The sequence below is a fragment of the Budorcas taxicolor genome, chromosome X (assembly GCF_023091745.1).
Source record: "Budorcas taxicolor isolate Tak-1 chromosome X, Takin1.1, whole genome shotgun sequence".
In the NCBI taxonomy this organism is placed as follows: Eukaryota; Metazoa; Chordata; class Mammalia; order Artiodactyla; family Bovidae; genus Budorcas; species Budorcas taxicolor.
In genome coordinates, this window is record NC_068935.1 from 40630886 (window position 1) to 40653885 (window position 23000).

The following is a 23000-nucleotide window of genomic DNA, read 5'->3' on the forward strand; positions in this document are numbered from 1 at the left end:
AGGTCACTGACAGCAGCTACTTTTACCCTCACTTTTTGCTATATTTTCCTCATCTCCTCCTTTCTTTTGCCTTCCCTTCACAAGTCAGCACATAACACAGAAACATTGCCAATGCCTGGTCCAGAAGATCACAAAGATGTTCTCTGGCAGCTAAAGCAATACCTCAAGAGGCATTTCTTTAAATGCATTTATCAACGCATTAAACAATGAAAACAATGTTTTCTTTCTTTCCATTTTAAGCTTTCCTTACATCTGTATTACCTAGGAATTCCTTGTGGCCATTTATTTTGGCTCTATGAATATATGACATGCCTGCCACACACTGCTTGAATTGGCAGGCTGACAAAGTTTAAAAGCTTTCAAGTTTTCTAATTTGCTTCAAGTTCTATTTCCCTCACATGTTTTGCTTAGTGGTCCACCAACCTGTGTTCTTTAAGCATATGAGAGGTCCTCAGATCTACAGATGGAAACCATGATTTCACAAGCATCTGATGGAAAACTGAGTTTTCTATCTGAACAAAAAAATAAGTCTCTGAAAATAAGGATATTTCACCTATGTGCAGAACTTTTTCATTAAGCTTTTATTAAAAAAAAAAAAAGCCTCACTGAATTTTTTTCACAATATTCCCAGGATAATAACTTTATCTTTTAAAAAAGTCAGGTAAGTCAAATTATTCTATTTCATAAAGCAATTAAAAGACCCACCTCAGTTCATACACTGGTCATAAAAGGGAAAAAAAAAAAAAAAAACAGGTGCTACAGTGTCTCTTTCAAACATACCTCTGGCAAAATATGTGATTGGTTTTGTTGGTCAGAGGAGTTCATCTTTTTTTTTTTTTAAAGATATATCTCTTTAAAAATAATATATTAAATTATGAGAATTTGCTAATAAATGCCATGTAAATATTTAAAATTAATCCAGTTTAACATAAAAACAACCTAAAACTGGATTCTAAACACAGTTGTTATTTAAAAGCACTGGTTAATTGCTTATGTCTGTGGGACAGAAATCCCAGAGCCACTAAAAGATAACAAAAAAACTGAATTTAAAATTGAAGACAACAGAAACTTAATATATTTGGAAATTTAAACCCTATAATGTTCAAGCATTTGAGATGAAAGAAATACAAAATGTCACAAGACTGATTGCATTTAATATGTACAGGGTGATTTTGCTGAAGATTCATTCAACAAATATTTATTGGGCATCCAATTGACCTAGGCAGTGATCCAGGTGCTGGGGATGCAAAGGTGAACAAGATTAAATCCTGGTCTTGAGAACTGGACATTCAATTGGTTGGCAATGAATGGAGATGGGAGGGTGGCAAAAATAAAAAATCGTACCATCATTCATTTTATCTATTTAAAAAATACCTATTATGATTCCCTAAAGTTCAAACAAATGAGGTCTTTAAAAACATTCATGTGGAATAATAAATGTTGGTGAAGATGTGGAAAAAAGAGAACCCTTGTACATTGTCAGTGGAAATGTAAATTGGTGCAGCCACTGTGGAGAACAGTATGGAGGTTCCTCAAACTAAAAATAGAACTGCCATATGATCCAGAAAATCCTGGGTATATATCCCAAGAAACTGAAAACACTAGTTTGAAAATGTACATGCACCCCCAATGCTCAAAGGAGCATTATTTACAACAGTCAAGTTATGGAAATAACCTAAGTGTCCATCAACAGATGAATGGATAAAGAAAACGTGGAACACATATACAGTGGAATACAACTCAGCCAGAAAAAGGAATGAAATGTTAGTCCAACATGGATGGACTTAGAGGGTATTAAGCTTAGTGAAATGAGTTAGAGAAATACTGTATGTTATCACTTGTATATGGAATAAAAACATTAAATCAGTGTATGTATCAAAAAAGCAGACTCACAGAACACAAACGAGTGTTTGCTACTGGGGAGAGGGAAGTGAGTGAAGTCGCTCAGTCGTGTCCGACTCTTTGCGACCCCGTGAACTGTAGCCCACCAGGCTCCTCTGTCCATGGGATTCTCTAGGCAAGAATATCGGAGTAGGTTGCCATTCTCTTCTCCAGGGGAACTTCCCGACCCAGGGATCGAACCCAGGTCTCCCGCATTGCAGGCAGACGCTTTAACCTCTGAGCCACCAGGGAAGCCCGAGGAGAGGGAAGGGGAGGGGGCAATTTAGGGGTAGGGGGTTAAGAGCTACAGACTATTATGCATAAAATGAGCTATAAGAAGATATTGTAGAGCACAGGGAATATAGGCAATATTTTATAATAGCTATAAACAGAGTACAATCTTTCAAAAATTGTGAATCACTATGTTGTATACCTGAAACTTTTATATTAATAATATCATAAATCAACTATATCTCAATAAATAAATTTAAAAAATAATTCATGTGGGAAAATATCAGTTAATCAACAAACATTCATTATGTCCACCAACTATAGGCAGAGACTTAAGTCATGCGCATCGGGGGAACCAGATGAGTTTAAAACACTGCCTGTACTCAACAAACCTCTATTGAGTTTGGGAGATACGAACAACACGATATGAAATAAAAGCAAACAATGTAGACAACTGGGGCTTTCCACGTGTCTCAGTGGTAGAGAATCCACCTGCCAAGCAGGAGACACAGGAAACACTGGGTCAGTCTCTGGGTGGGAATGATCCCCTGGAGAAGGGAATGGCAAACCACTAAAGTATTCTTGCCTGGGAAATCCCATGGACAAAGGAGCCTGGTGGGCTATATGGTTCTTGGAGTCACAAAGAGTCCGGACACAACTTAGCGACTAAACATCAGCAGCAGTAATGTAGACAATTAATGGCAAAATTCAATGACGTTAACAACAAATGGGATGAGAGTTCTGAGAAGAGGATATCACTCAGGCCTGAAGTTGTCAAGGGAGTTTTCTAAGAAGAGAAAGTGGAGCTGGACCTTAAAGAATGAGAAGGACCTAGGTGAGGGCAGAGCCTAGGTGAGGGTAGAGGGTCAGAGAGACTTCCTGGAAAGAAGAACAGCACAGATGAGGATGAGAAGATTTTGTAGGATGTTGAGCAGACGTGGGCTAGCTAGGATAGCAGGTTCATACTGTGGTAGAGAAATTATGTGCAGGTAGTTTCTGAACATTCTTAAAAATGGCTCCAGGAGTGTGTGCTCACTACAGAAATAGGAGCCTTTCTCAAAGATTTTAAGCAGAGTAGAAACTTAGTGGCCATAAACACAGTATGGTTAACAATGATCCGCCCTTGAAAAATTCTTTTATTTAAGGAACCCACAACACTATCAGAGCAAAGTTTACACACCTGACACACTCTGGAAGAAGAAAAGATGAGAGAGAAGTGGGTGGAAGCCAGAATATTCCTCTCTAGTTCACAGGCTTTGGGAGGATAGGACAGGCAATGATTCAAGTCAGGCTGGCATGAAAAGTAGATAAAAAAACAAATGGAAAGTGCAGCTTCCTGCTTTCATTTTAATTACACATTTATCAATGACCCCCATCATTAAGGTCACATAACTATTCCAATTTTACAAAGTAGCTCAAATGCTTTTCAATCTCAATCTTTTAAATTCCTTTTAAAAACATAGTTGAAATTTCAACAAGGACTTTTTTTTTTCAGATTTTGTCACAGAACAAGCTTATGCCAGGAATTACATTTAGATAGCAATTTTTTGGCTGTAATGGCATCCTGTAAATTCTTGCTACAGGACTTTAACCAGCACCTCAGTGACTGGAAAATGTTCACACTCCTCCCAAAGTACATACTGAATTGAACTCAATTGAATTTTCATGGCCAATTTACTCACTGATAAGATTTGGTTGAACACTGACTATTTACCAACACACACACGTGCACAAATTACAAAACAATCATCAGAAGCTATCACAAAATGTTTAATTATCCTTTAAATACTTACAAACAGCTCAAGGAACTCTTTAGTCAAATTTGTGAGTCACATAAGAATGACTATTGTCAGAGAGGTAAACTAAAGTAGCATATAAGTGATTTGATCATGTAAAGGGATTCATCACGATCTAGGTAGGCATCCTTACCTGACTTCATCACTGGTATTGTGTCCAATAAATTCAGACTCTCAATCTCAGTACAAAACCTCCAATTCTTTTTAGGAGCACTTATAAGACTAGCGAAAGGATAGAGGAAAAAAGCTTTATGGATAAAAAAGCTGGATGAGGACCAAACACACCCTGATTTCAAGGTTCAAGTAATTTAATACATCAATGCCCAAAGTTCTAGTTGACTTGAAGGGAGTTTTCTGGGAAAGTAAATTTCCTGAGCAAGAATACACAAGAGTTCTATCCTCTATCTCTGAAGTTACTATTGCTAGAGGCATGATTTCACATTCACATTATACACATGACTGTAATGTATATCTGTAAGCTAATTGCCTAGAGTTAATTGGAAAGCTGGCTACTTTAATAAAGAGTTATTCACCAAGAAAAAAAAGATAGAGGACTCAAAATTAGAAATAAAAGAGTAGATATTACAACTGATACCATAGAAATACAAAGGATTATAAGAGACTACTATGAGGAATTAAACACTAGCAAATTGGACAACCTAGAAATACTGGATAAATTCCTAGAAACATACTACTAACTAAGTCCAAATCATTATGAAACAGAAAACCAGAACAGACCATTAACAAATAAGGTGATTGAATCAGTAATCAAAAACCTCCCAACAAACAAAAGTCCAGGACCAGATGACTTCACTGGTGAATTCTACCAAACATTCAAAGAAAAATTAGTATCAATCCATCTCAAACTCTTCCAAAAAATAGAAGAGAACGGTTCTTTTCCAAACTCATTTTACAAGGCCAGCATTACCCTGATGTCAAAACCAGCCAAAACTGCCACAAGAAAAGAAATTTACAGGTCAATATCCCTGATGCACATAGATATAAAATCCTCAATAAAATATTAGCAAACTGAATTCAATAATACATTAAAAAGATCATACACCTTCAAATAATATACAAATACCAAGTCAGTATGCAATATATCTGAAACTAATATAATGTATGTCAATTATACCTCAATGAAATTTAGTTTATTTTTTAAATTATTTATTTATTTATTTTAAAAATCCTGGTCAAGTGGGATTTATTCCAGGGATAGAAGGCTGGTTTAACATCTACACAACATTAACAAAATGAAGGATAAAAATCATATGATAATCTCAAGAAAAATCATTTGACAAAATTCAGGACCCATTTATGATAAAAACTCTCAACAAAAGGGTATAGAGGAACATAATGAAAGCCATACACAACAAGCCCACAGCTAATATCATACTCAATGATTAAAAGCTTAAAGCTTTTCTGCTAATATGAGGAACAAGACAAGTGACATTTTCAGACACTTTTTATTCAATGTCATACTGAAAATCCTATCCAGAGAAATTAGGCAAGAAAAAGAAACAAAAAGAAATCCAGGTTGAATGGGAAAAAGTATTTGCAGATGATGTGATATTATATATAGAAAACTCTAAAAACTCCATTAGAAAACCTTTAAAACTAGTAAGTGAACTCAAACAAGTTGTAGGATACAAAATCAATACAAAAAAAGCTTGCTGTGTTTCTATACACTAATAACGAACTACTGGAAAGAGAAAGTGAGGAAACAATCCTATTTACAATTGTATCAAAAAGAAGAAAATACATAGGAATAAATTTAACCAAGGAGGTAAAAGACCTATATATTGAAAACTATAAGAGATTATGAAAGAAATTTAAAAGACAGAAATAAATGAAAAGATATTCTGTGCACATGGATTGAAATAATTAATATTGTTAAAGCGTTGATACCACCCAAAGCAATATCCAGGTTCAATAGAAGCCCCATCAAAATTCCAATGAGACGGTTTACAAAAATAGAGGATCCGTCCTAAAATTTGTATGGGACTATAAAAGACCCCAAAGAGCCAAAGCAATCTTGAGAAAGAATAAAGCTGGAGGCATCACTCCATGGTATTGATTTCAAACTATATTACAAAGCTATAGTAATTACAGTATTCCATAAAAACAGACACACATTTCATTGGAAAAGAATAGAGAGCCCATCAATAAACCCACTCATACATGCTCAATTAATTTCTAACAAAAGAAGCCAAGAATGCACAATGAGGAAAGGATAGTGTCTTCAATAAACAGTGTTGGGAGAACTGGATAACCACATGCAAAAGAATGAAACTAAACCATTATCTTATAGCACACACACAGATTACCTCAAAATGGATTAAAGATTTAAATATAAGACCTGAAACCACTAAACTGCTGTAAGAAAACATAGGTGGTAACCTCCTTGATAAAGCTCTTGGCAATGATTTTTTGAACCTGACACCAAAAATAAAAGCAACAAAATAAAAAATAAGTGGGACCACACTGAAATATAAAGCTTCTGCACCGCAAAGGAAACCAACAACAGAATAAAAAGGCAACCTACCAAACAGGAGAAAATATTTGCAAATCATATATCTGATAAAGGGCTAATATCCAAAATACATAAAGAACTCCTATAACTCAACAGCAAAAAAAGCCAAGGAATCTGATTTTAGAATGTGCAGAAGATCTAAATAGACATTTTTCCAAATAGGATATCCAGGTGGCCAACTGATACATGAAAAGATGCTCTACATTGTTAATCATCAGAGAAACCACATGAGCTATCACCTCACACCTGTTAGAAAGGCTATTATCAAAAAGACTGGAAATAACAAATGTTGGTTTGGATGTGAAGAAAAAGGAACATTAGTGCACTCAAACCAGTATGGAGGTTCCTCAAAAAATTAAAAATAGAACTACCATATGATACAGCAATCCCACTTCTGGGTATTTATTTGAAGAAAACAAAAACACTAAATTGAAGATATATATGCACCTCCATGTTCAATGCACCATTATCTACATTAGCCAAAGTATAGAAAGAACCTAAGTGTACATAAATAGATAAAGAAACTGTGAACTACATGTATATATGGTGGAATATTATTCAGCCATAAAAACGAATGAAATCCTGCCATTTGTGACAACATGAATGGACCCTGAAGGTCTTATGGTAAGTGAAATAAGTCAGAGAAAGACAAATACCATATGATCTCTTACATATGGAAAAAAATACATACATACACATATATAAAACCAAAGTGTTCATACAGAAAACAGATTGGTAGCTGCCAGAGGGTGGCAGAAATGGATGAATATTTTTATTTGTTTGCTTAAATAAATTGAAATTTTTAAAAAGAATTAAAAGTGAAGAGTTTGGAGAACAGACAGGATAGAATCTTAAGTTCTCTATTTCCCAAACTTTATACTGTCCTGAGAGTATCCTTAATGGCCTCTAAAATAAGAATTCCATTTCTCGCTTGATATTTCAGAGTGATTTATACTAGATTGGAAATTATGAGTGTTTATAAAAAAATTTACAGAAAATGTAAATAGGTTGTTCTTTTAACATCTTTTAACCGAATTTTGGACAAGTAGTAAATGGCTTTGCTAACGCTAAAGAAAGATGTGTAACTATAATACTATCATTATACAGTTGTCTTCCTGGCCCAGGTAGTTCTCTTCTATCTTTCAAGGTCAGTGTCAACAAGTCTCAAAGGAAAGATTACAAAAAGTTGAAAGAAATTGGAAAAAAATATCTTTAATTGTACCCTGAGAATGGAAAGCAACACCTAAACCCTGAAATATAATACTCATCTTCTACAAGAACAATTCTGAAATCTATCAACTTCAATTCTACCTTGCCTCAATAAATGAGAAAATAACTTATGTTTCTACTTCTGTAAGGTGTGTAGTTTAAATCCAGATCTCAGATTTTAAAAAGGAAGGCATATAAAAATCAAGCCCATATCAAATATGAAAACAACCCCAAATAACTGTAAATTACAACAGAATTATCAAAGCCAGTAAGGAGCAAAGTAAACTATTGATTACTTCAGCCTTGAACAGAGGCCCAGAAAGGTTCATCTACTTGGCTAAAATGCCTGAAATTGTTAGTTTACACATGAAGAGTGCATAGTCTGATTTCATCATATCTGATATCTTGTGAGATGGGTGGGCAGATTCCAAACATTTAACCCAATTGTCCTCATTCATTTAGTTCCTTTCACTGACATCACGTTTCCATGTTTAAACTTAATTCCTGGCTATGGGTGAATTTCACAAACACCCTCTTCCAACAACACAAGAGAAGACTCTACACATGGACATCACCAGATGGTCAACACCGAAATCAGATTGATTATATTCTTTGCAGCCAAAGATGGAGAAGCTCTATACAGTCAACAAAAACAAGACCGGGAGCTGACTGTGGCTCAGATCATGAACTCCTTATTACCAAATTCAGACTCAAATTGAAGAAAGTAGGGAAAACCGCTAGACCATTCAGGTATGACCTAAATCAAATCCCTTATGATTATACAGTGGAAGTGAGAAATAGATTTAAGGGCCTAGATATGATAGAGTGCCTGATGAACTATGGAATGAGGTTCATGACATTGTACAGAAGACAGGGATCAAGACCATCCCCACAGAAAAGAAATGCAAAAGAGCAAAATGGCTGTCTGGGGAGGCCTTACAAATAGCTGTGAAAAGAAGAGAGGCGAAAAGCAAAGGAGAAAAGGAAAGATATAAGCATCTGAATGCAGAGTTCCAAAGAATAGCAAGGAGAGATAAGAAAGCCTTCTTCAGTGATCAATGCAAAGAAATAGAGGAAAACAACAGAATGGTAAAGACTAGAGATCTCTTCAAGAAAATTAGAGATACCAAGGGAAAATTTCATGCAAAGATGGGCTCGATAAAGGACAGAAATTGTCTGGACCTAACAGAAGTGGAAGATATTAAGAAGAGGTGGCAAGAATACACAGAAGAACTGTACAAAAAAGATCTTCACGACCCAGATAATCATGATGTTGTGATCACTCACCTAGAGCCAGACATTCTGGAATGTGAAGTCAAGTGGGCCTTAGAAAGCATCACTACGAACAAAGCTAGTGGAGGTGATGGAATTCCAGTTGAGCTGTTTCAAATCCTGAAAGGTGATGCTGTGAAAGTGCTGCAACTCAATATGCCAGCAAATTTGGAAAACTCAGCAGTGGCCACAGGACTGGAAAAGGTCAGTTTTCATTCCAATCCCAAAGAAAGGCAATGCCAAAGAATGCTCAAACTACTGCACAATTGCACTCATCTCACATGCTAGTAAAGTAATGCTCAAAATTCTCCAAGCCAGGCTTTAGCAATACATGAACCGTGAACTCCCTGATGTTCAAGCTGGTTTTAGAAAAGGCAGAGGAACCAGAGATCAAATTGCCAACATCCGCTGGATCATGGAAAAAGCAAGAGAGTTCCAGAAAAACATCTATTTCTGCTTTATTAACTATGCCAAAGCCTTTGACTGTGTGGATCACAATAAACTGTGGAAAATTCTGAAAGAGATGGGAATATCAGACCACCTAACCTGCCTCTTGAGAAATCTGTATGCAGGTCAGGAAGCAACAGTTAGATCTGGACATGGAACAACAGACTGGTTCCAAATAGGAAAAGGAGAACGTCAAGGCTGTATATTGTCACCCTGCTTATTTAACTTCTATGCAGAGTACATCATGAGAAACGCTGGGCTGGATGAAGCACAAGCTGGAATCAAGATTGCCGGGAGAAATATCAATAACCTCAGATATGCAGATGATACCACCCTTATGGCAGAAAGTGAAGAGGAGCTAAAAAGCCTCTTGATGAAAGTGAAAGAAGAGAGTGAAAAAGTTGGCTTAAAGCTCAACATTCAGAAAACGAAGATCATGGCATCCGGTCCCATCACTCCATGGGAAATAGATGGGGAAACAGTGGAAACAGTGTCAGACTTTATTTTTGGGGGCTCCAAAATCACTGCAGATGGTGACTGCAGCCATGAAATTAAAAGACACTTACTCCTTGGAAGGAAAGTTATGACCAACCTAGATAGCACATTCAAAAGCAGAGACATTACTTTGCCGACTAAGGTCCGTCTAGTCAAGGCTATGGTTTTTCCAGTGGTCATGTATGGATGTGAGAGTTGGACTGTGAAGGAGGCTGAATGCCGAAGAGTTGATGATTTTGAACTGTGGTGTTGGAGAAGACTCTTGAGAGTCCCTTGGACTGCAAGGAGATCCAACCAGTCCCTTCTGAAGGAGATCAGCCCTGGGTGTTCTTTGGAAGCAATGATGCTAAAGCTGAAACTCCAGTACTTTGGCCACCTCATGCGAAGAGCTGACTCATTGGAAAAGACCCTGATGCTGGGAGGGATTGGGGGCAGGAGGAGAAGGGGACGACCCAGGATGAGATGGCTGGATGGCATCACGGACTCGATGGACGTGAGTCTGAGTGAACTCCGGGAGTTGGTGATGGACAGGGAGGCCTGGCGTGCTGCAATTCATGGGGTTGCAAAGAGTCGGACATGACTGAGCGACTGAACTGAACTGAACTGAAAACCAGAAGGGTGCTCTCTGAAGCTCTGAATCCCTGGGAAAAGGTAGTCCCTTGGCACTAATATCATAAGGACTTATTGACCCCTGTGGGCCTGTGTCTTCCATTAATTTCAATGCAACTGCCTCAACACCCTCTTTCAGTTTCAGAGAAAACCACTCTGCACACATGATTTTGTCTCAACTGCCTCTCTACTGTAGACAAACTTTAGACTCTACTTTTCTACTATGGTCTACCTTGTCTTCTTTAATTTTTATAACCTTTTTAGAATCAGACTGAGCTCACATGCTTATAACCATCTGACCCTCCTGGCCACAGCCTATTGCTAGCCAAAACATACAAGCCGGCATATTCCTCCTGCTAACCCAGTGTTTGGTTTTGGTTTCTCTTTTCCTAGTTCTGTCTATGAGTCCATTTCTCCTTCTGTCCTCTGTGGTCAGAATAAATATACCAATTACTCCATTAAAAATATTCTCTATATCAATTTCAAATCAATTGAGATACTGGAAATTTTATTTAGTAAAAAATTCCAAGAGTGTGTTTAGGGTTCACAAAATAACCACTAAAACACAATGAGAAGGATAAGTGTTTCGCTGAGCAGACTTTAAGATGTATTCTAAAGTGGTATCTTAGTTATTAAACAACTGGTATTTCTAGATGTTAACACTTATGGAGCTCTATTTTGTGCCAAACACTGTGTTAAGAGTTTTATATTTATTATTTCATTGAATCATCCCAATATTCTATGAAGTAGATAATATTAAGGAGCAATATTAAAGTCTAGTTTCAAAACAAAATCTGTCATAAATCTCAGTTCCAGACTTGTCACCAAATAGCGGTGCTGAGTTTTTCAATATTTAAAGTTCTCAGATGTCACAGTAATAGAGTCATTGATTCTAATCTAAAAAACACCAGTTTTTCAATTTTCTTCCCAGCTTCCTGTAATTACAATATGAAAGCTCATTACTGCCTATCCATGGAAGCTAGAGGATCCTGAATTGCTTAAACTTTTTTGAATATATCTTTTCATGCATGTCCGGCAAATAAGTTAGAAAATGCTTGACACATTGGGTTTAAAATCACCTATTCAAATGAACATGTGGTCCAGAAATCTGGCATCCAGCTGGCAGAAGGGAAGCATAAAAGCCTTTGGGCATACTAAATCCCTCCCCCAATAATAAAATTTTCTATAAAAAAAAGTGGCTTTTCGAATCAAAGTGAAAACTCTGAACCAAGATGGACAATTATGAAAAAACTGTGACGCTATAATACTACAGCAAAGTAGCCAGCACCTTTTAAATCTCCTCTCTCTGTGATAATTTGTAAACTTGCTTTATCAAAACCTGGAGTATGTAAATCAAAAGGAGAAGGCAAAATAAAAATGATTTTTCTACATGAAGATTTCAGGACATGATCTGAGTAAGAGCCTGAAAAGAAAGCAGGATTTGAAAATAAAACTTAAGGAAATGGTGAAATCAGACCAACAAGGAACTCTGTTCACTAAGGTAAGCACCAACATATATGGAAAATAAGAAACTATTAATGACTATAGATAAGAATCATTCAAAAATCAACTCAGTTTAAATGGCCAAGCAAAAATGGAGGAGGAGGAAGAGAGGGAGTAATGGCTTAAACATTGAATTAAATAGAGTATTTACATTTATACTCAGGTGAATGGAATCTCATTAAAATGAATAAAATTCTATACTGCAGTTACCACGTTGTGTTCATCAATTTAAAATCATGTGAGCGTATCTTATATGAATGATAAGGAAATTAGGTTAACATGATATCATCTACGTCACCAAGTACTGAATGACTAAAATGACTAAATTGAACTGCCATATAATTCAAGATATCAATGAAGGAAATCAAAATGCCTCGATTCTATTTTAAATAACAGTACTTGCCTGCAATGCAGGAGACTGGGGTTTTATCTCTGGGTCAGAAAGATCCCCTGGAGAAGGAAATGGCAACCCACTTCAATGTTCTTGCCTGAATAACTCCACAGACAGAGGAGCCTGGCAGGCTACAGTCCATGGGGGTTGCAAAGGGTCAGACACGACTGAGCGACTAACATACATATGTCACAAAAGAGCATAAAGGTTCTCAGCAGAATAGAAACTTCTTCAATTTACATCAATTTACACTGACATAAAACTGAGCTTAAATTCCCAGTGTCTAAATATGGATGATATCATCACTTGTACTTGTTCCACTAAAATCATTCAAGCCTCAAGGAAGAAAACAATTTTCCAATAAGTAATCACCAAAACAATACAACTTGCATTATTAGTTTTGTCAAAAGTCAAAAAAGATTCTTTCACCAAGGGATAAAGACTTTAAGAATGCTGGAGTTGCAAATAATCCTGAACGATCAAGTCTAGCTTCAGGCAAGTAAATGAAGGACTCTAAGCCATTAAGGGTAGATGGCTCATGTCCAATTACTGAATACATATTGATCGTAGTTCACCATAATCTCTCTCATAAATACATTCTCACACATTATTATTTGTATTTCTTTTTGGCTGTGCTGGGTCTTCGTTGCTGGACATGGACTTTCTCTAGTTGTGGTGAGGTGGGCCTCTCATTGCGTGATTTCTCTTGTTGCAGAGCATGGGCTCTAGGCACACGGGCTTCAGTAGTTACAGCATGTGGGCTTCTGTAGTTGAGGCTCAAGGGCTCTAGAACACAGACTCAGTAGTTGTGGAGCATGGGTTAAGTTGTTCCTTGGCATGTGTGATCTTCCCAGACCAAGGATTGAACCTGTGTCCCCTACAGTGGTAGGGGGCTTCCCATCCATTATGCCACCAGGGAAATCTCAAACATTTATTAAGGATTAACTTTGGTTATATATAACTAGATGTCAAGGGTACAAACATGGGTAAGTCACAGCTCCTCATGTTTGCATTTTATTTTCAAATTTAAACAAATTTGGAAATGATAATCTTAATGGATAGATGACATGATTTTAGGAATTCAGATGTTACATACCTTTCATTTAAAAATAACTTATGACTTATGTTAAGGCCCACAAGGTTACTAACAGGCCAAACTATAATATCCTTAGGAATTCACTCACTCCATGTGTGACCATGTTCCTCAGGCATCTTCCTACAAATATCCATGTGACTTTTCTACAGTTCAGCTCTGTGTCTGTCTCAAGGAAGACTTCCTAAGCCTTCATTGCTAGAAGGCTGATACTTCCTCTTCCTCACTCCCAGTCATTCTTGCACTCACTACAAGATGACTTCCATTTCCACCATTCTATTAAAACATTCTAGATTCTATAACTGCACTCAAGAATAAAAGAATAATGCTAACACTGCCAGAAATGTAAGTATGTTTAATGTTACCTCTCCTGGCACAGTACTTGGAGCAACTAGATTCTCAATAAATGCTAAGCTGAAAACTATACAAATAATAAAGGTGGCAGTATACAAAACATAGTGCTCATTTAAAAAAAAATATTTGAATTGTCCATTGTGTGCAAGAATGCATATATTTACAAAAATTGTTTTTTCCCTTTATTTATCCTCGAAATATCTTTTAGGTACTATTTACAAGGCACTGGATAGGGTTCCTCTTCTTATAGACTTTTTTTAATGTTTCATTTAAAATTTTTTACTGGAGTGTAATCGCTTCACAATATTGTGTTAGTTTCTACTGTACAACAAAATGAATTGGCCATATGAATACAAATACCCCCTCCCTCTTAAACCTCCATCCCCCCAATCCCACCCATCTAGGTTATCACAGAGGGAGCTGAGCTCGCTCTCATGGACTTTAATACTCTAGCAAACTACAATTGTGATGCCACACACTTAATAAGCCTGTTTATAGAAAGAAGGGTACAACATGATTTTATTAATGTATATATTTTAAGGCAGAATAGAATTGTAGAATGTGCTTCCATAGAAATGGAGAAATCTCACTTGTTTCTCAGGGGGCAGCTTCTCACCTACACCAAGCAGAAGGCATCAAACAGTTCTCAAACAGAACTCTTCGTCATGAGCCTGTTATATGAAAGCTGTGCAACTATTTCTGTGAACCACTTCTGCACAGGACCTAGCCTGGTACCTGAAACTTAATAGGCTCTCAATCCATTTGTTTTCATTGCACAGATGAGAAAACTAAGTCCCAGGAAAATGAAAACGTCAGTTCTGTAGCATATAGAATGAGCTTTAGAATCACAAAGACTTGGATTTGATCCTTGGTCAAGATATTCAACCTCATCATCTCAGTTTCCTAGTAGAATTCAATCATATGACAGACGTGAAAATCCCTGGTGTGAGGGAGACACTCCATAAATCCAAGATCCAGGATGATGACATAGAACTTGTTTCAGACATGGTAGGCTGGTTGTTAGGCATTTAAAGAAAGTGAAAAAATGTATAAATGAGCAAATTATGGTATTAATTTGATGTTTAGGTTTGACTTGAGTCAAAGCAAACATTTAAATAAATTCAGTGTGGGAGAGAACAAAGGACTTACATGGAAAAAAATAAAATAAAGAGCTCCCCTAGGGGCAGAAAACAGAGCTGATGTAACAGTATCCCTAGAGACTGAAGTAGAACTTTACTAGATATTAGCACATCAGTTAATTAAAAAGGAAAAAGTTTTATATGATCAAAATAAAGGTATAGTGCTTCAAGGTGGCAAAAACGAACAGAATAAATGGAAGCAGAATTTTTCCAGATCTTTAAGCAGAACCTTTTTCAGACCTTATAAAGAAAACTTGAATAAAGTCTCATGAAAAATCGGAAAACTTTAAACAACTAGGTACTTATGAGAACAAAAAAGAGAAAAAAATGAAATGACTCAACTTAAAAAATTAAAAAATAAAACCTACCACAGCATAGTGGTTGACATAGAATTTTGAAACAGGAAGTCCTTGTTCACAATCTCACCTCTTGCCTCCCAGTTGAAAGACCTTGGACGACTTATCTAAGTCATCTGTACTTCAGGTTCCCCAACCATAAAATGGTGCTAATGACTATCAATCTCACAGGGTTGGTTTGCAGATTAAAATGTGTTAATATTAATATTTACAAAGTACTCTGGACAGTGCTTGGCACTAAAAAGTGCTTCTGAAATAAATCATCAGACTTGTCTTGTTCAATATGGAAATAGGAATCTGACAAACCTCATCCCATGACTACAATGACTCAACATTTTTTTTAGTGTTTTGCTGTGAATTTACTCTGAAGCCATCAACTTCCTTATACAAACACTTAAGAAATGAGGAACTCTGCAGATAAACAAGCAAATATAAAGGCAAGAAGCTGACTTGTTTTCTTTTTTCCAGATGGATCTAGGGGTGAAAATAGAGAGTGTGGAGATGCACATGTTAGCTCAGCACAGTGAAGAGGCAGCTCAGAGACTGGGCTGTTCAACAGTGCATTTACCTGCTTCACTAGGTGATGCGCTTGCTCCTCTGCACTGGGTTTCTATCACATTGCATTGGAAGTTGCATTAGAAACATCAAAATCGCTGTACTAAGCTAAGACGCCATTAAGCCAGTAACCTTTTATCAGATAGGAAGTACATTGCTAACTTGTAGGCTATATGCATAGCACTACATTTGGTCTTTGAGTAGCAAAAAATATATTTAAGATAGATTCCCTTCCCTCAAGTAGTTTATAATCTATTTGGGGAGATAACCTTACCTCTCTAGATTATTAGAGGTAGCATACGATTAAGTTCTGAATGTCCTTTGTTTTATAACCACAAACTCTAGAAATACAGAGACAAGCTGTGTCCTCTTAGAATACTCTCGCTTATCCAAAGGTAATATTTCTTCTAAATCAGAATGACTGTGTCTATGTGAATGAAAGAAATACGCACTCCAGGGTTCCTGTTTTCCTTTAGTGTGAATATGAAAGTGTTATATCTACCAATGTCTCCCAAATGCAAAGCACTGCCTTGATAGCAGCAGGTCCAGGAAATAAAGGAAAGGAAAGGAGAATGAGTGGACCTATACATCTTCATTATAAAAATGAAGGCACATAAAATAAGACACACAAAAATCTGTGCCTTATATTGGTAGTTGAGTTGTTTAGTCATGAACTCAAGCAGATCTGAAGCTAAGATACATTCCCCACATTTTTGCTTTAATATGAGCACAAGTCACAGACTCACAGCGTGGGCAATGATGATCTACAGGCCAATTCCCTCATTTTCCTGACAAGATAACAGGACTATAAATGATAAATCACTTGGTGACAGTTACAAGAAAGTTAGTGACACAGCCAGCACAAGAGCTCAGTTCTAAGGATCAGAATTGAATACTTCGTTCTACATCTTGGAGGAGTTTTAATCTCTCTCTTTCCTTCTCGGTCTGTGTGTGTGTATGTGTGTCTCAGTCTCCCCTCCCTTTTCTTCCTCTATCAGTGTCATTCTCTCTGTCTTTTCTCTTCATATTTAAACTCTTGATTTTCACACATGAGAATACATGTGATCATAAGAACTGAAGCCACTGTGTCTCTACTTAATACCATTCTTTTTATTGCAAGGGAAGTTGAAACAAATGCTTTCAAAAGTTCAAAAGAAATAGAGTACTGGCCTCTTTCTACAAAGCAGACTATAAAACTGCCAGGAACTTGCTAGGGAAGTTAATAGATAATCTTTACTATTTGATGCAAATTAGCTTTCAAAACAATACAAGCATCAAAGTCCAAAGGAAAGGAGGAGTTAGAATTCATGACAGCGGCTGGCAGTTAGCTGGGGGAAATGAGACCACCACAGGATTTTCTGAGACCAAAAGAAGATACAGGCACTTATCTACATGTGTATATTATATTGCTGGAAACCAGTGCATGAAGAGAGGGAAAGGTGCACGCACTTGGGCTGTGTGTATGTGTGTGTGTTATTGAGGTAAGGCATAGAATGTTGTAACTGCTGGCTATAAAGGAGCTAAACCTAGTGAGTAATTGTACTGAATGCATGACATGCTTCTTTTCTATATAAAAAATACCAAGAAATAATACTTCACCCGACCTAAAGAAACCAGACTTAGTCATTCAGAGTGATTAGAACTAGCAGCAAAAGCAATTAACTAGGTCAGCAGAAGAGACAGCTATAGCAGAAAGCCTACAAGAAGCTGTATAAAGGTGTATAGTCTAAGGCTTCTTAAAATACAAAGTTAAAAGGAAGAGAAAAATTCTCCCTGAAGGAAAAAAAAGAAAGCATGTGAGGTTATTAATAATAAAGTCTGATGGGATAAAGGTACTCATAATTATGTACTTTCATTTCCTTAAATATTATTTAAAGTGGTGTATCGACCTGTCTATAATTAGTGCCTGACTAAACATTTATATTGAACAATTTAATAACTAATTAATTTTCACTGAAAAAATCTGATCCACACGTTTACTATAAACTCATGGTCATTGTTATTCATGCACTGTAAGCCCAGAAGGTTAAATTTACAAACCGGCACCACCTAATGGCAGCAAATAGAATTGCAAGCATAGTGGCTTGCCTTCATAATGCTAGCAGTACAAGCGTTCAGTTCAGTTCAGTCGCTCAGTTGTGTCCGACTCTTCGCGACCCCATGAATTGCAGCACGCCAGGCCTCCCTGTCCATCACCAACTCGCAGAATGCCACCAAACAACTAAGGCCATGCCTTTACAATAACTGCTTTTCTCACTTTAGTAGTATTTAAAATATATTCATATTATTACAGCTGAATTAACTGTACATCAGCTTCTATCAATGGATAAGATTTAGAAAATGAGTGGATTTTTCATTCATAAACAAATATACTCTGTATAGATAGTAGATTAAACAAAGGCTCAGCTATCACTGTACCTAAAAAGAGGTTGTGCAAAATTTTTTTTAATGGATAAAAGGAGAATAATGTGGCAGTAGAGTATGTAAGGCTGGACCCCAGGGCCATGATGGGTCGCCCCTTCTCCCCGCTCCCCCCCCCCCACCCCGCCCCCTAACGGAAGGAGCCTCCCAGATCCCGGGGACCAATGACAGCACACTTCGCCAGCTAAAGCCGCCCCTCCCCAGCCACGCACGTAGAAGGACCTATTAGCCCGCAACAGCTCGGCCTGGCGACCTATCCAAACCCCTGTCCATTAACCTGACCATCCCTCGCAAGGAACGTATATAAGCCGCCTCTAACATGGTCCCGGTGCGGACTTCCTCGACCTGCCTCGTTTGGGTCCAGGAACCCCGCCCGGTAGCGCTTCGCCATTAAAAAGCTTGTTAGACACTTTTTTGGTGTCCTGGTTGTCTTTTTACCCAACAGATTATTAACATATAAAATGAATGAATGAGAAGAAATAGCTTTTCCTCATAAGTTTTATGAAGAGATTAAAGCATGTTATTGTACAAAATCTATAGTTCACATAAAATAGATTCAATTAATAAAAACACTGGGTGACCCTTTTTAAAATTTGTCATTACTAGAAACCACTTCGGTAAAAATCTTTTCAATATATGTTCTTTTTTCCGTTTTTGGTCTTAATAAACAACATACAGTTCACTTCAGTCACTCAGTCGTGTCTGACTCTTTGTGACCCCATGAACTGCAACACGCCAGGCCTCCCTGTCCATCACCAACTCCCAGAGTCCACCCAAACCCATGTCCATTGAGTCGGTGATGCCATCCAACCATCTCATCCTCTGCCGTCCCCTTCTCCTCCTGCCCTCAATCTTTCCCAGCATCAGGATCTTTTCAAATGAGTCAGCTCTTCGCATCAGGTGGCCAAGTATTGCAGTTTCAGTTTCAACATCAGTCCTTCCAATGAACACCCAGCAAAGTAAACCTACTTAAATCTTTCTCTTATTACTAGACATCCTTTAATGGCTTAAGGGCAGCATTCCTATGCATCACTTTTTATTAAGGTTAATAGAAGCTGTGGGGTTTGGCTTCAATATGAATTGACCTTAGGCTACAACATGGATAATTTTCCTTATAATCTCTGGTAAATTCATGTTTTATCTCTCCTAATAACCAAATGCAGATAAAATTCTTATTGATTGTGGGTTTCAGACCACTGAGTTCCATTTAGCAAGCTCACTGTATTTGAAAAAAATGTATAAACAACCCTCAGTAAGAGGAAAAATATGATCTTACAATATAAATTCAAAATTAAATATATCTTATGTGTGTGTGTGTGTATTAAGACTCTTCAGTTGCATCCGACTCTTTGCAACCCTATGGACTGTAGCCTGCTGATTGGGGATCCTCTGTCCATGAGATTCTCCAGGCAAGAATACTGGAGTGTGTTTCCATGCCCTTTTCCAAGGGACCTTCCTGACCCAGGGATCAAACCTCCATCTTTTACATCTCCTCCACTGGCAGGCGGGTTCTTTACCACTAGTGCCACCTCAGAATCAGTGAGACAAACAATGCTAGCTAAAAATCAAGAAACTTTGCTCTTCACAAATGCAAAGGTTGATTACTACTACTACTAAGTCGCTTCAGTCGTGTCCAACTCTGTGCGACCCCACAGACGGCAGCCCACCAGGCTCCCCCGTCCCTGGGATTCTCCAGGCAAGAACACTGGAGTGGGCTGTATGATAACGTAAATAATGGAAGAACATTCAATTTTCACATCTAATGGAATCAGAAAATTGATTCCACTCATTCCATATTCCATCCCTTTACCAAGTTATTCATACCAACAGAAATGATTAGTAATTAAGTGGAATAGTGCTGTACCTGCTAAAGATGGTACTGTGTTTGCTATCCAAATACACCGGTTATGCTAAGCAGAGGTAAGAAGAGCCTGCTTTTAAAACTATCTGATGCAACAGAAATGCCATTTTCTAAAACCAGATGTAAGCTGAAATGATAAAATAGAATTTAAAAGGAAAAGGAAAGGGAGTAATGCAGAAGAAAGAGAGTTATAACAGACTTTTCAGTGCTGAGTGCAGTGTGTGTGTGTGTGTGTGTGTGTGTGTTTTCAGTCGTGTCCCACTCTGTGTGTGTGTGTGTGTGTGTGTGTGTTTTCAGTCGTGTCCCACTCTTTGGGACCCCATAGATTGTAGCCCAGCAGGCTCCTCTGTTCATGGGATTTCCCAGGCAAGAAAACTGAAATGGGTTGCCATCTCCTTCTCCAGGGAATCTTCCCGACCCAGGGATCGTACCTGTGTCTCTTGTGCCTCTGACATTGGCAGGCGATTCTTTACCATTGCACCACCTGGGAAACCCAGGAGTGAATAGTAGGTTTTCACAAATACATGTTAGCACAAATATCAATTCTAACATAGAGCCGATCAAAAAGCCTCCCTCAAATAAATTGAGTATATATATTCACAACTAGAAAACTCTATGGTACATCTTGTAAGCTAGAATGTATTTATTTTGTTATGATACCAGGAACTTAGTAAAAATAAATTAGAATAGTTGTTGTTCATTACAGTGTGAATGAAACAAAGCTGAACTTAACTTTCAAAGTTCTGCTTCTGAAGAAAATGCATGTGGTTTTTCGTTAAGCACACACAAGCAACATTTCCATCTGTACAGTACTCTCTTCAGGAGATTACGACCTCTAACACAGGATAGCATGAAAATTCCATCCACACAGCATTTGCAGGATAAGCAAAGTGTTACTGTCATTTGAAAAAACTTCCACTGGCAAACTGAAACTCAAAAAAACATTTTAAAATATTTATTCTATTTTAGCCCACACTTCTATTTCTTAATTAATAAAGAAATATTTTGGAGTATGTCATGATATTAATGAAAGAAAGTATTTTTTTCCTCCAGATACAAATGCACATTTACAAGAAAAAAAGGTGCACATGCAAAAATTCAATAATGACACCAGTTTTAGCCTTTTTCATCAGGCTCCCTTAAACTATTATTAGTGAGAAAACAATTCTTCAATTATATTTCATTGAAAAAGAGGACACAGAAGATTAATATTCTGTATTCTTTCCCCCCAACAAACAAACCCTATGAATTTGGAAGTGCTTTTAATGAAAGTAGTTACCTCTTTATACTAATGATTCTGGTCCCATATAATTTCTATGACAAATCATTTTTATTAATATTGCTGGCCCATCAGATACTACAAAAATGCATAAGTTCACATTAAGGTCTTATTATAGTAACACCTCATTTATTGGAACACTATCAGGCAAGGAGGTGTTCAACAAAAATTGATATTTCAAAAACCAAAATTCTAAAACATGAATATTTGTCTCTTATCATTGATCTGGAAACAAATCTTTCTGAAATGCTTTTTAAAATTTTGTTGCTTCCTTAGACACAGGAGAGTAAAAAAAAAAGTTAGGCTTTTTCTGATAATTCTAGATTATCATTACAAAGAAACATTGGTCATGCCTTGAAGGAAATGTTCAACACTTTTTAAATGTCTCAAACGCCTATATGCTTGGAATTCTTGTGTTTACTTTTGTAGTCTGTATGTATTTGTCCTCACTGCCAAGTGCTTATTAGCCGTGACTTCAAGAGTACAACTGCCCCTGTCACCTCCCCTACAAACACACTGATTAAATCTTCCGCTTTACAAAACCAGATGCAAACAAAGAAAACATCGAACAACTGCCCTGTGTAAGGTGTTAACTTAGACACAAATGACGTGGTTTCTGGAATGCTCTCAGGGAGGGCTTGGGGACTTCTCTATGAGGACAGTTCAAATGCTTTAGGGTCTGGCTTTCATAAGATCTCAAGTGTCTGTTTAGAAGCTGAGGTCTGGGAGTAGCGCCCCATGTTTTTATGGGACATGACTCTTCTCACAGAATGCTAGCCAGCATTTAAGATACAACCGGGGAGAAACAGTCCATGAAAAGACTGTGGAGGGCTCAGAGCTCCAATTGCGTGGGTGGTGGGAAGGGGACAGATCTCACAGTTGGCTATGAGCCAGGAATGAAATCCAAAATATTAAACATGCATCCAAGCCAAGCAGGACTGATCATGGGGGTGACCAGTGGAAAGGGTGCTCTGGTCAGTGTCTATCTATCAACCAATAAGGAATTAGTCTAATAAATATTTCAGAAAAATATGGCTATACAGACATTTACTGCTGGACTATCACAGATAGTTTGCACTAGGTGCTTGCTAATGCAGGCCATATACTCAGGTCCCTTGACATTATGTGCACAATATAAAGGGATGTAAAAGAGCTTGCTTGAACTTAAGTTGTTGAGCAAGAGGGAGGCTTAGATTTTCCAGGAAGCCAACTAAGAGAAAGCATAGTTTGGATTCCTAGGGAGAGACAGAGCCCACCTTAAATCTAAAATATGACTAAAAGGCATGCCAATGATTAGGAAATACAAGGGAACTGGTTATTGCTGCTTCTGTTTACTTACCTTAGTGCAAGCTCTAGATTATTAGTCACTGAACACGTGATGATTTCTAGAGATAATTACAGTACATTATAAAGACTGTGGGTGTGTGCTCACTCAGTTGTGTCCAACTTTTTTCAACCCCATGGACTGTAGCCCACCAGGCTCCTCTGTCCATGGGGATTCTCTAGGCAAGAATACTGGAGTGGGTTGCCATTTCCTTCTTCAGGGGATCTTCCCGACCCAGGGATCGAACCCAC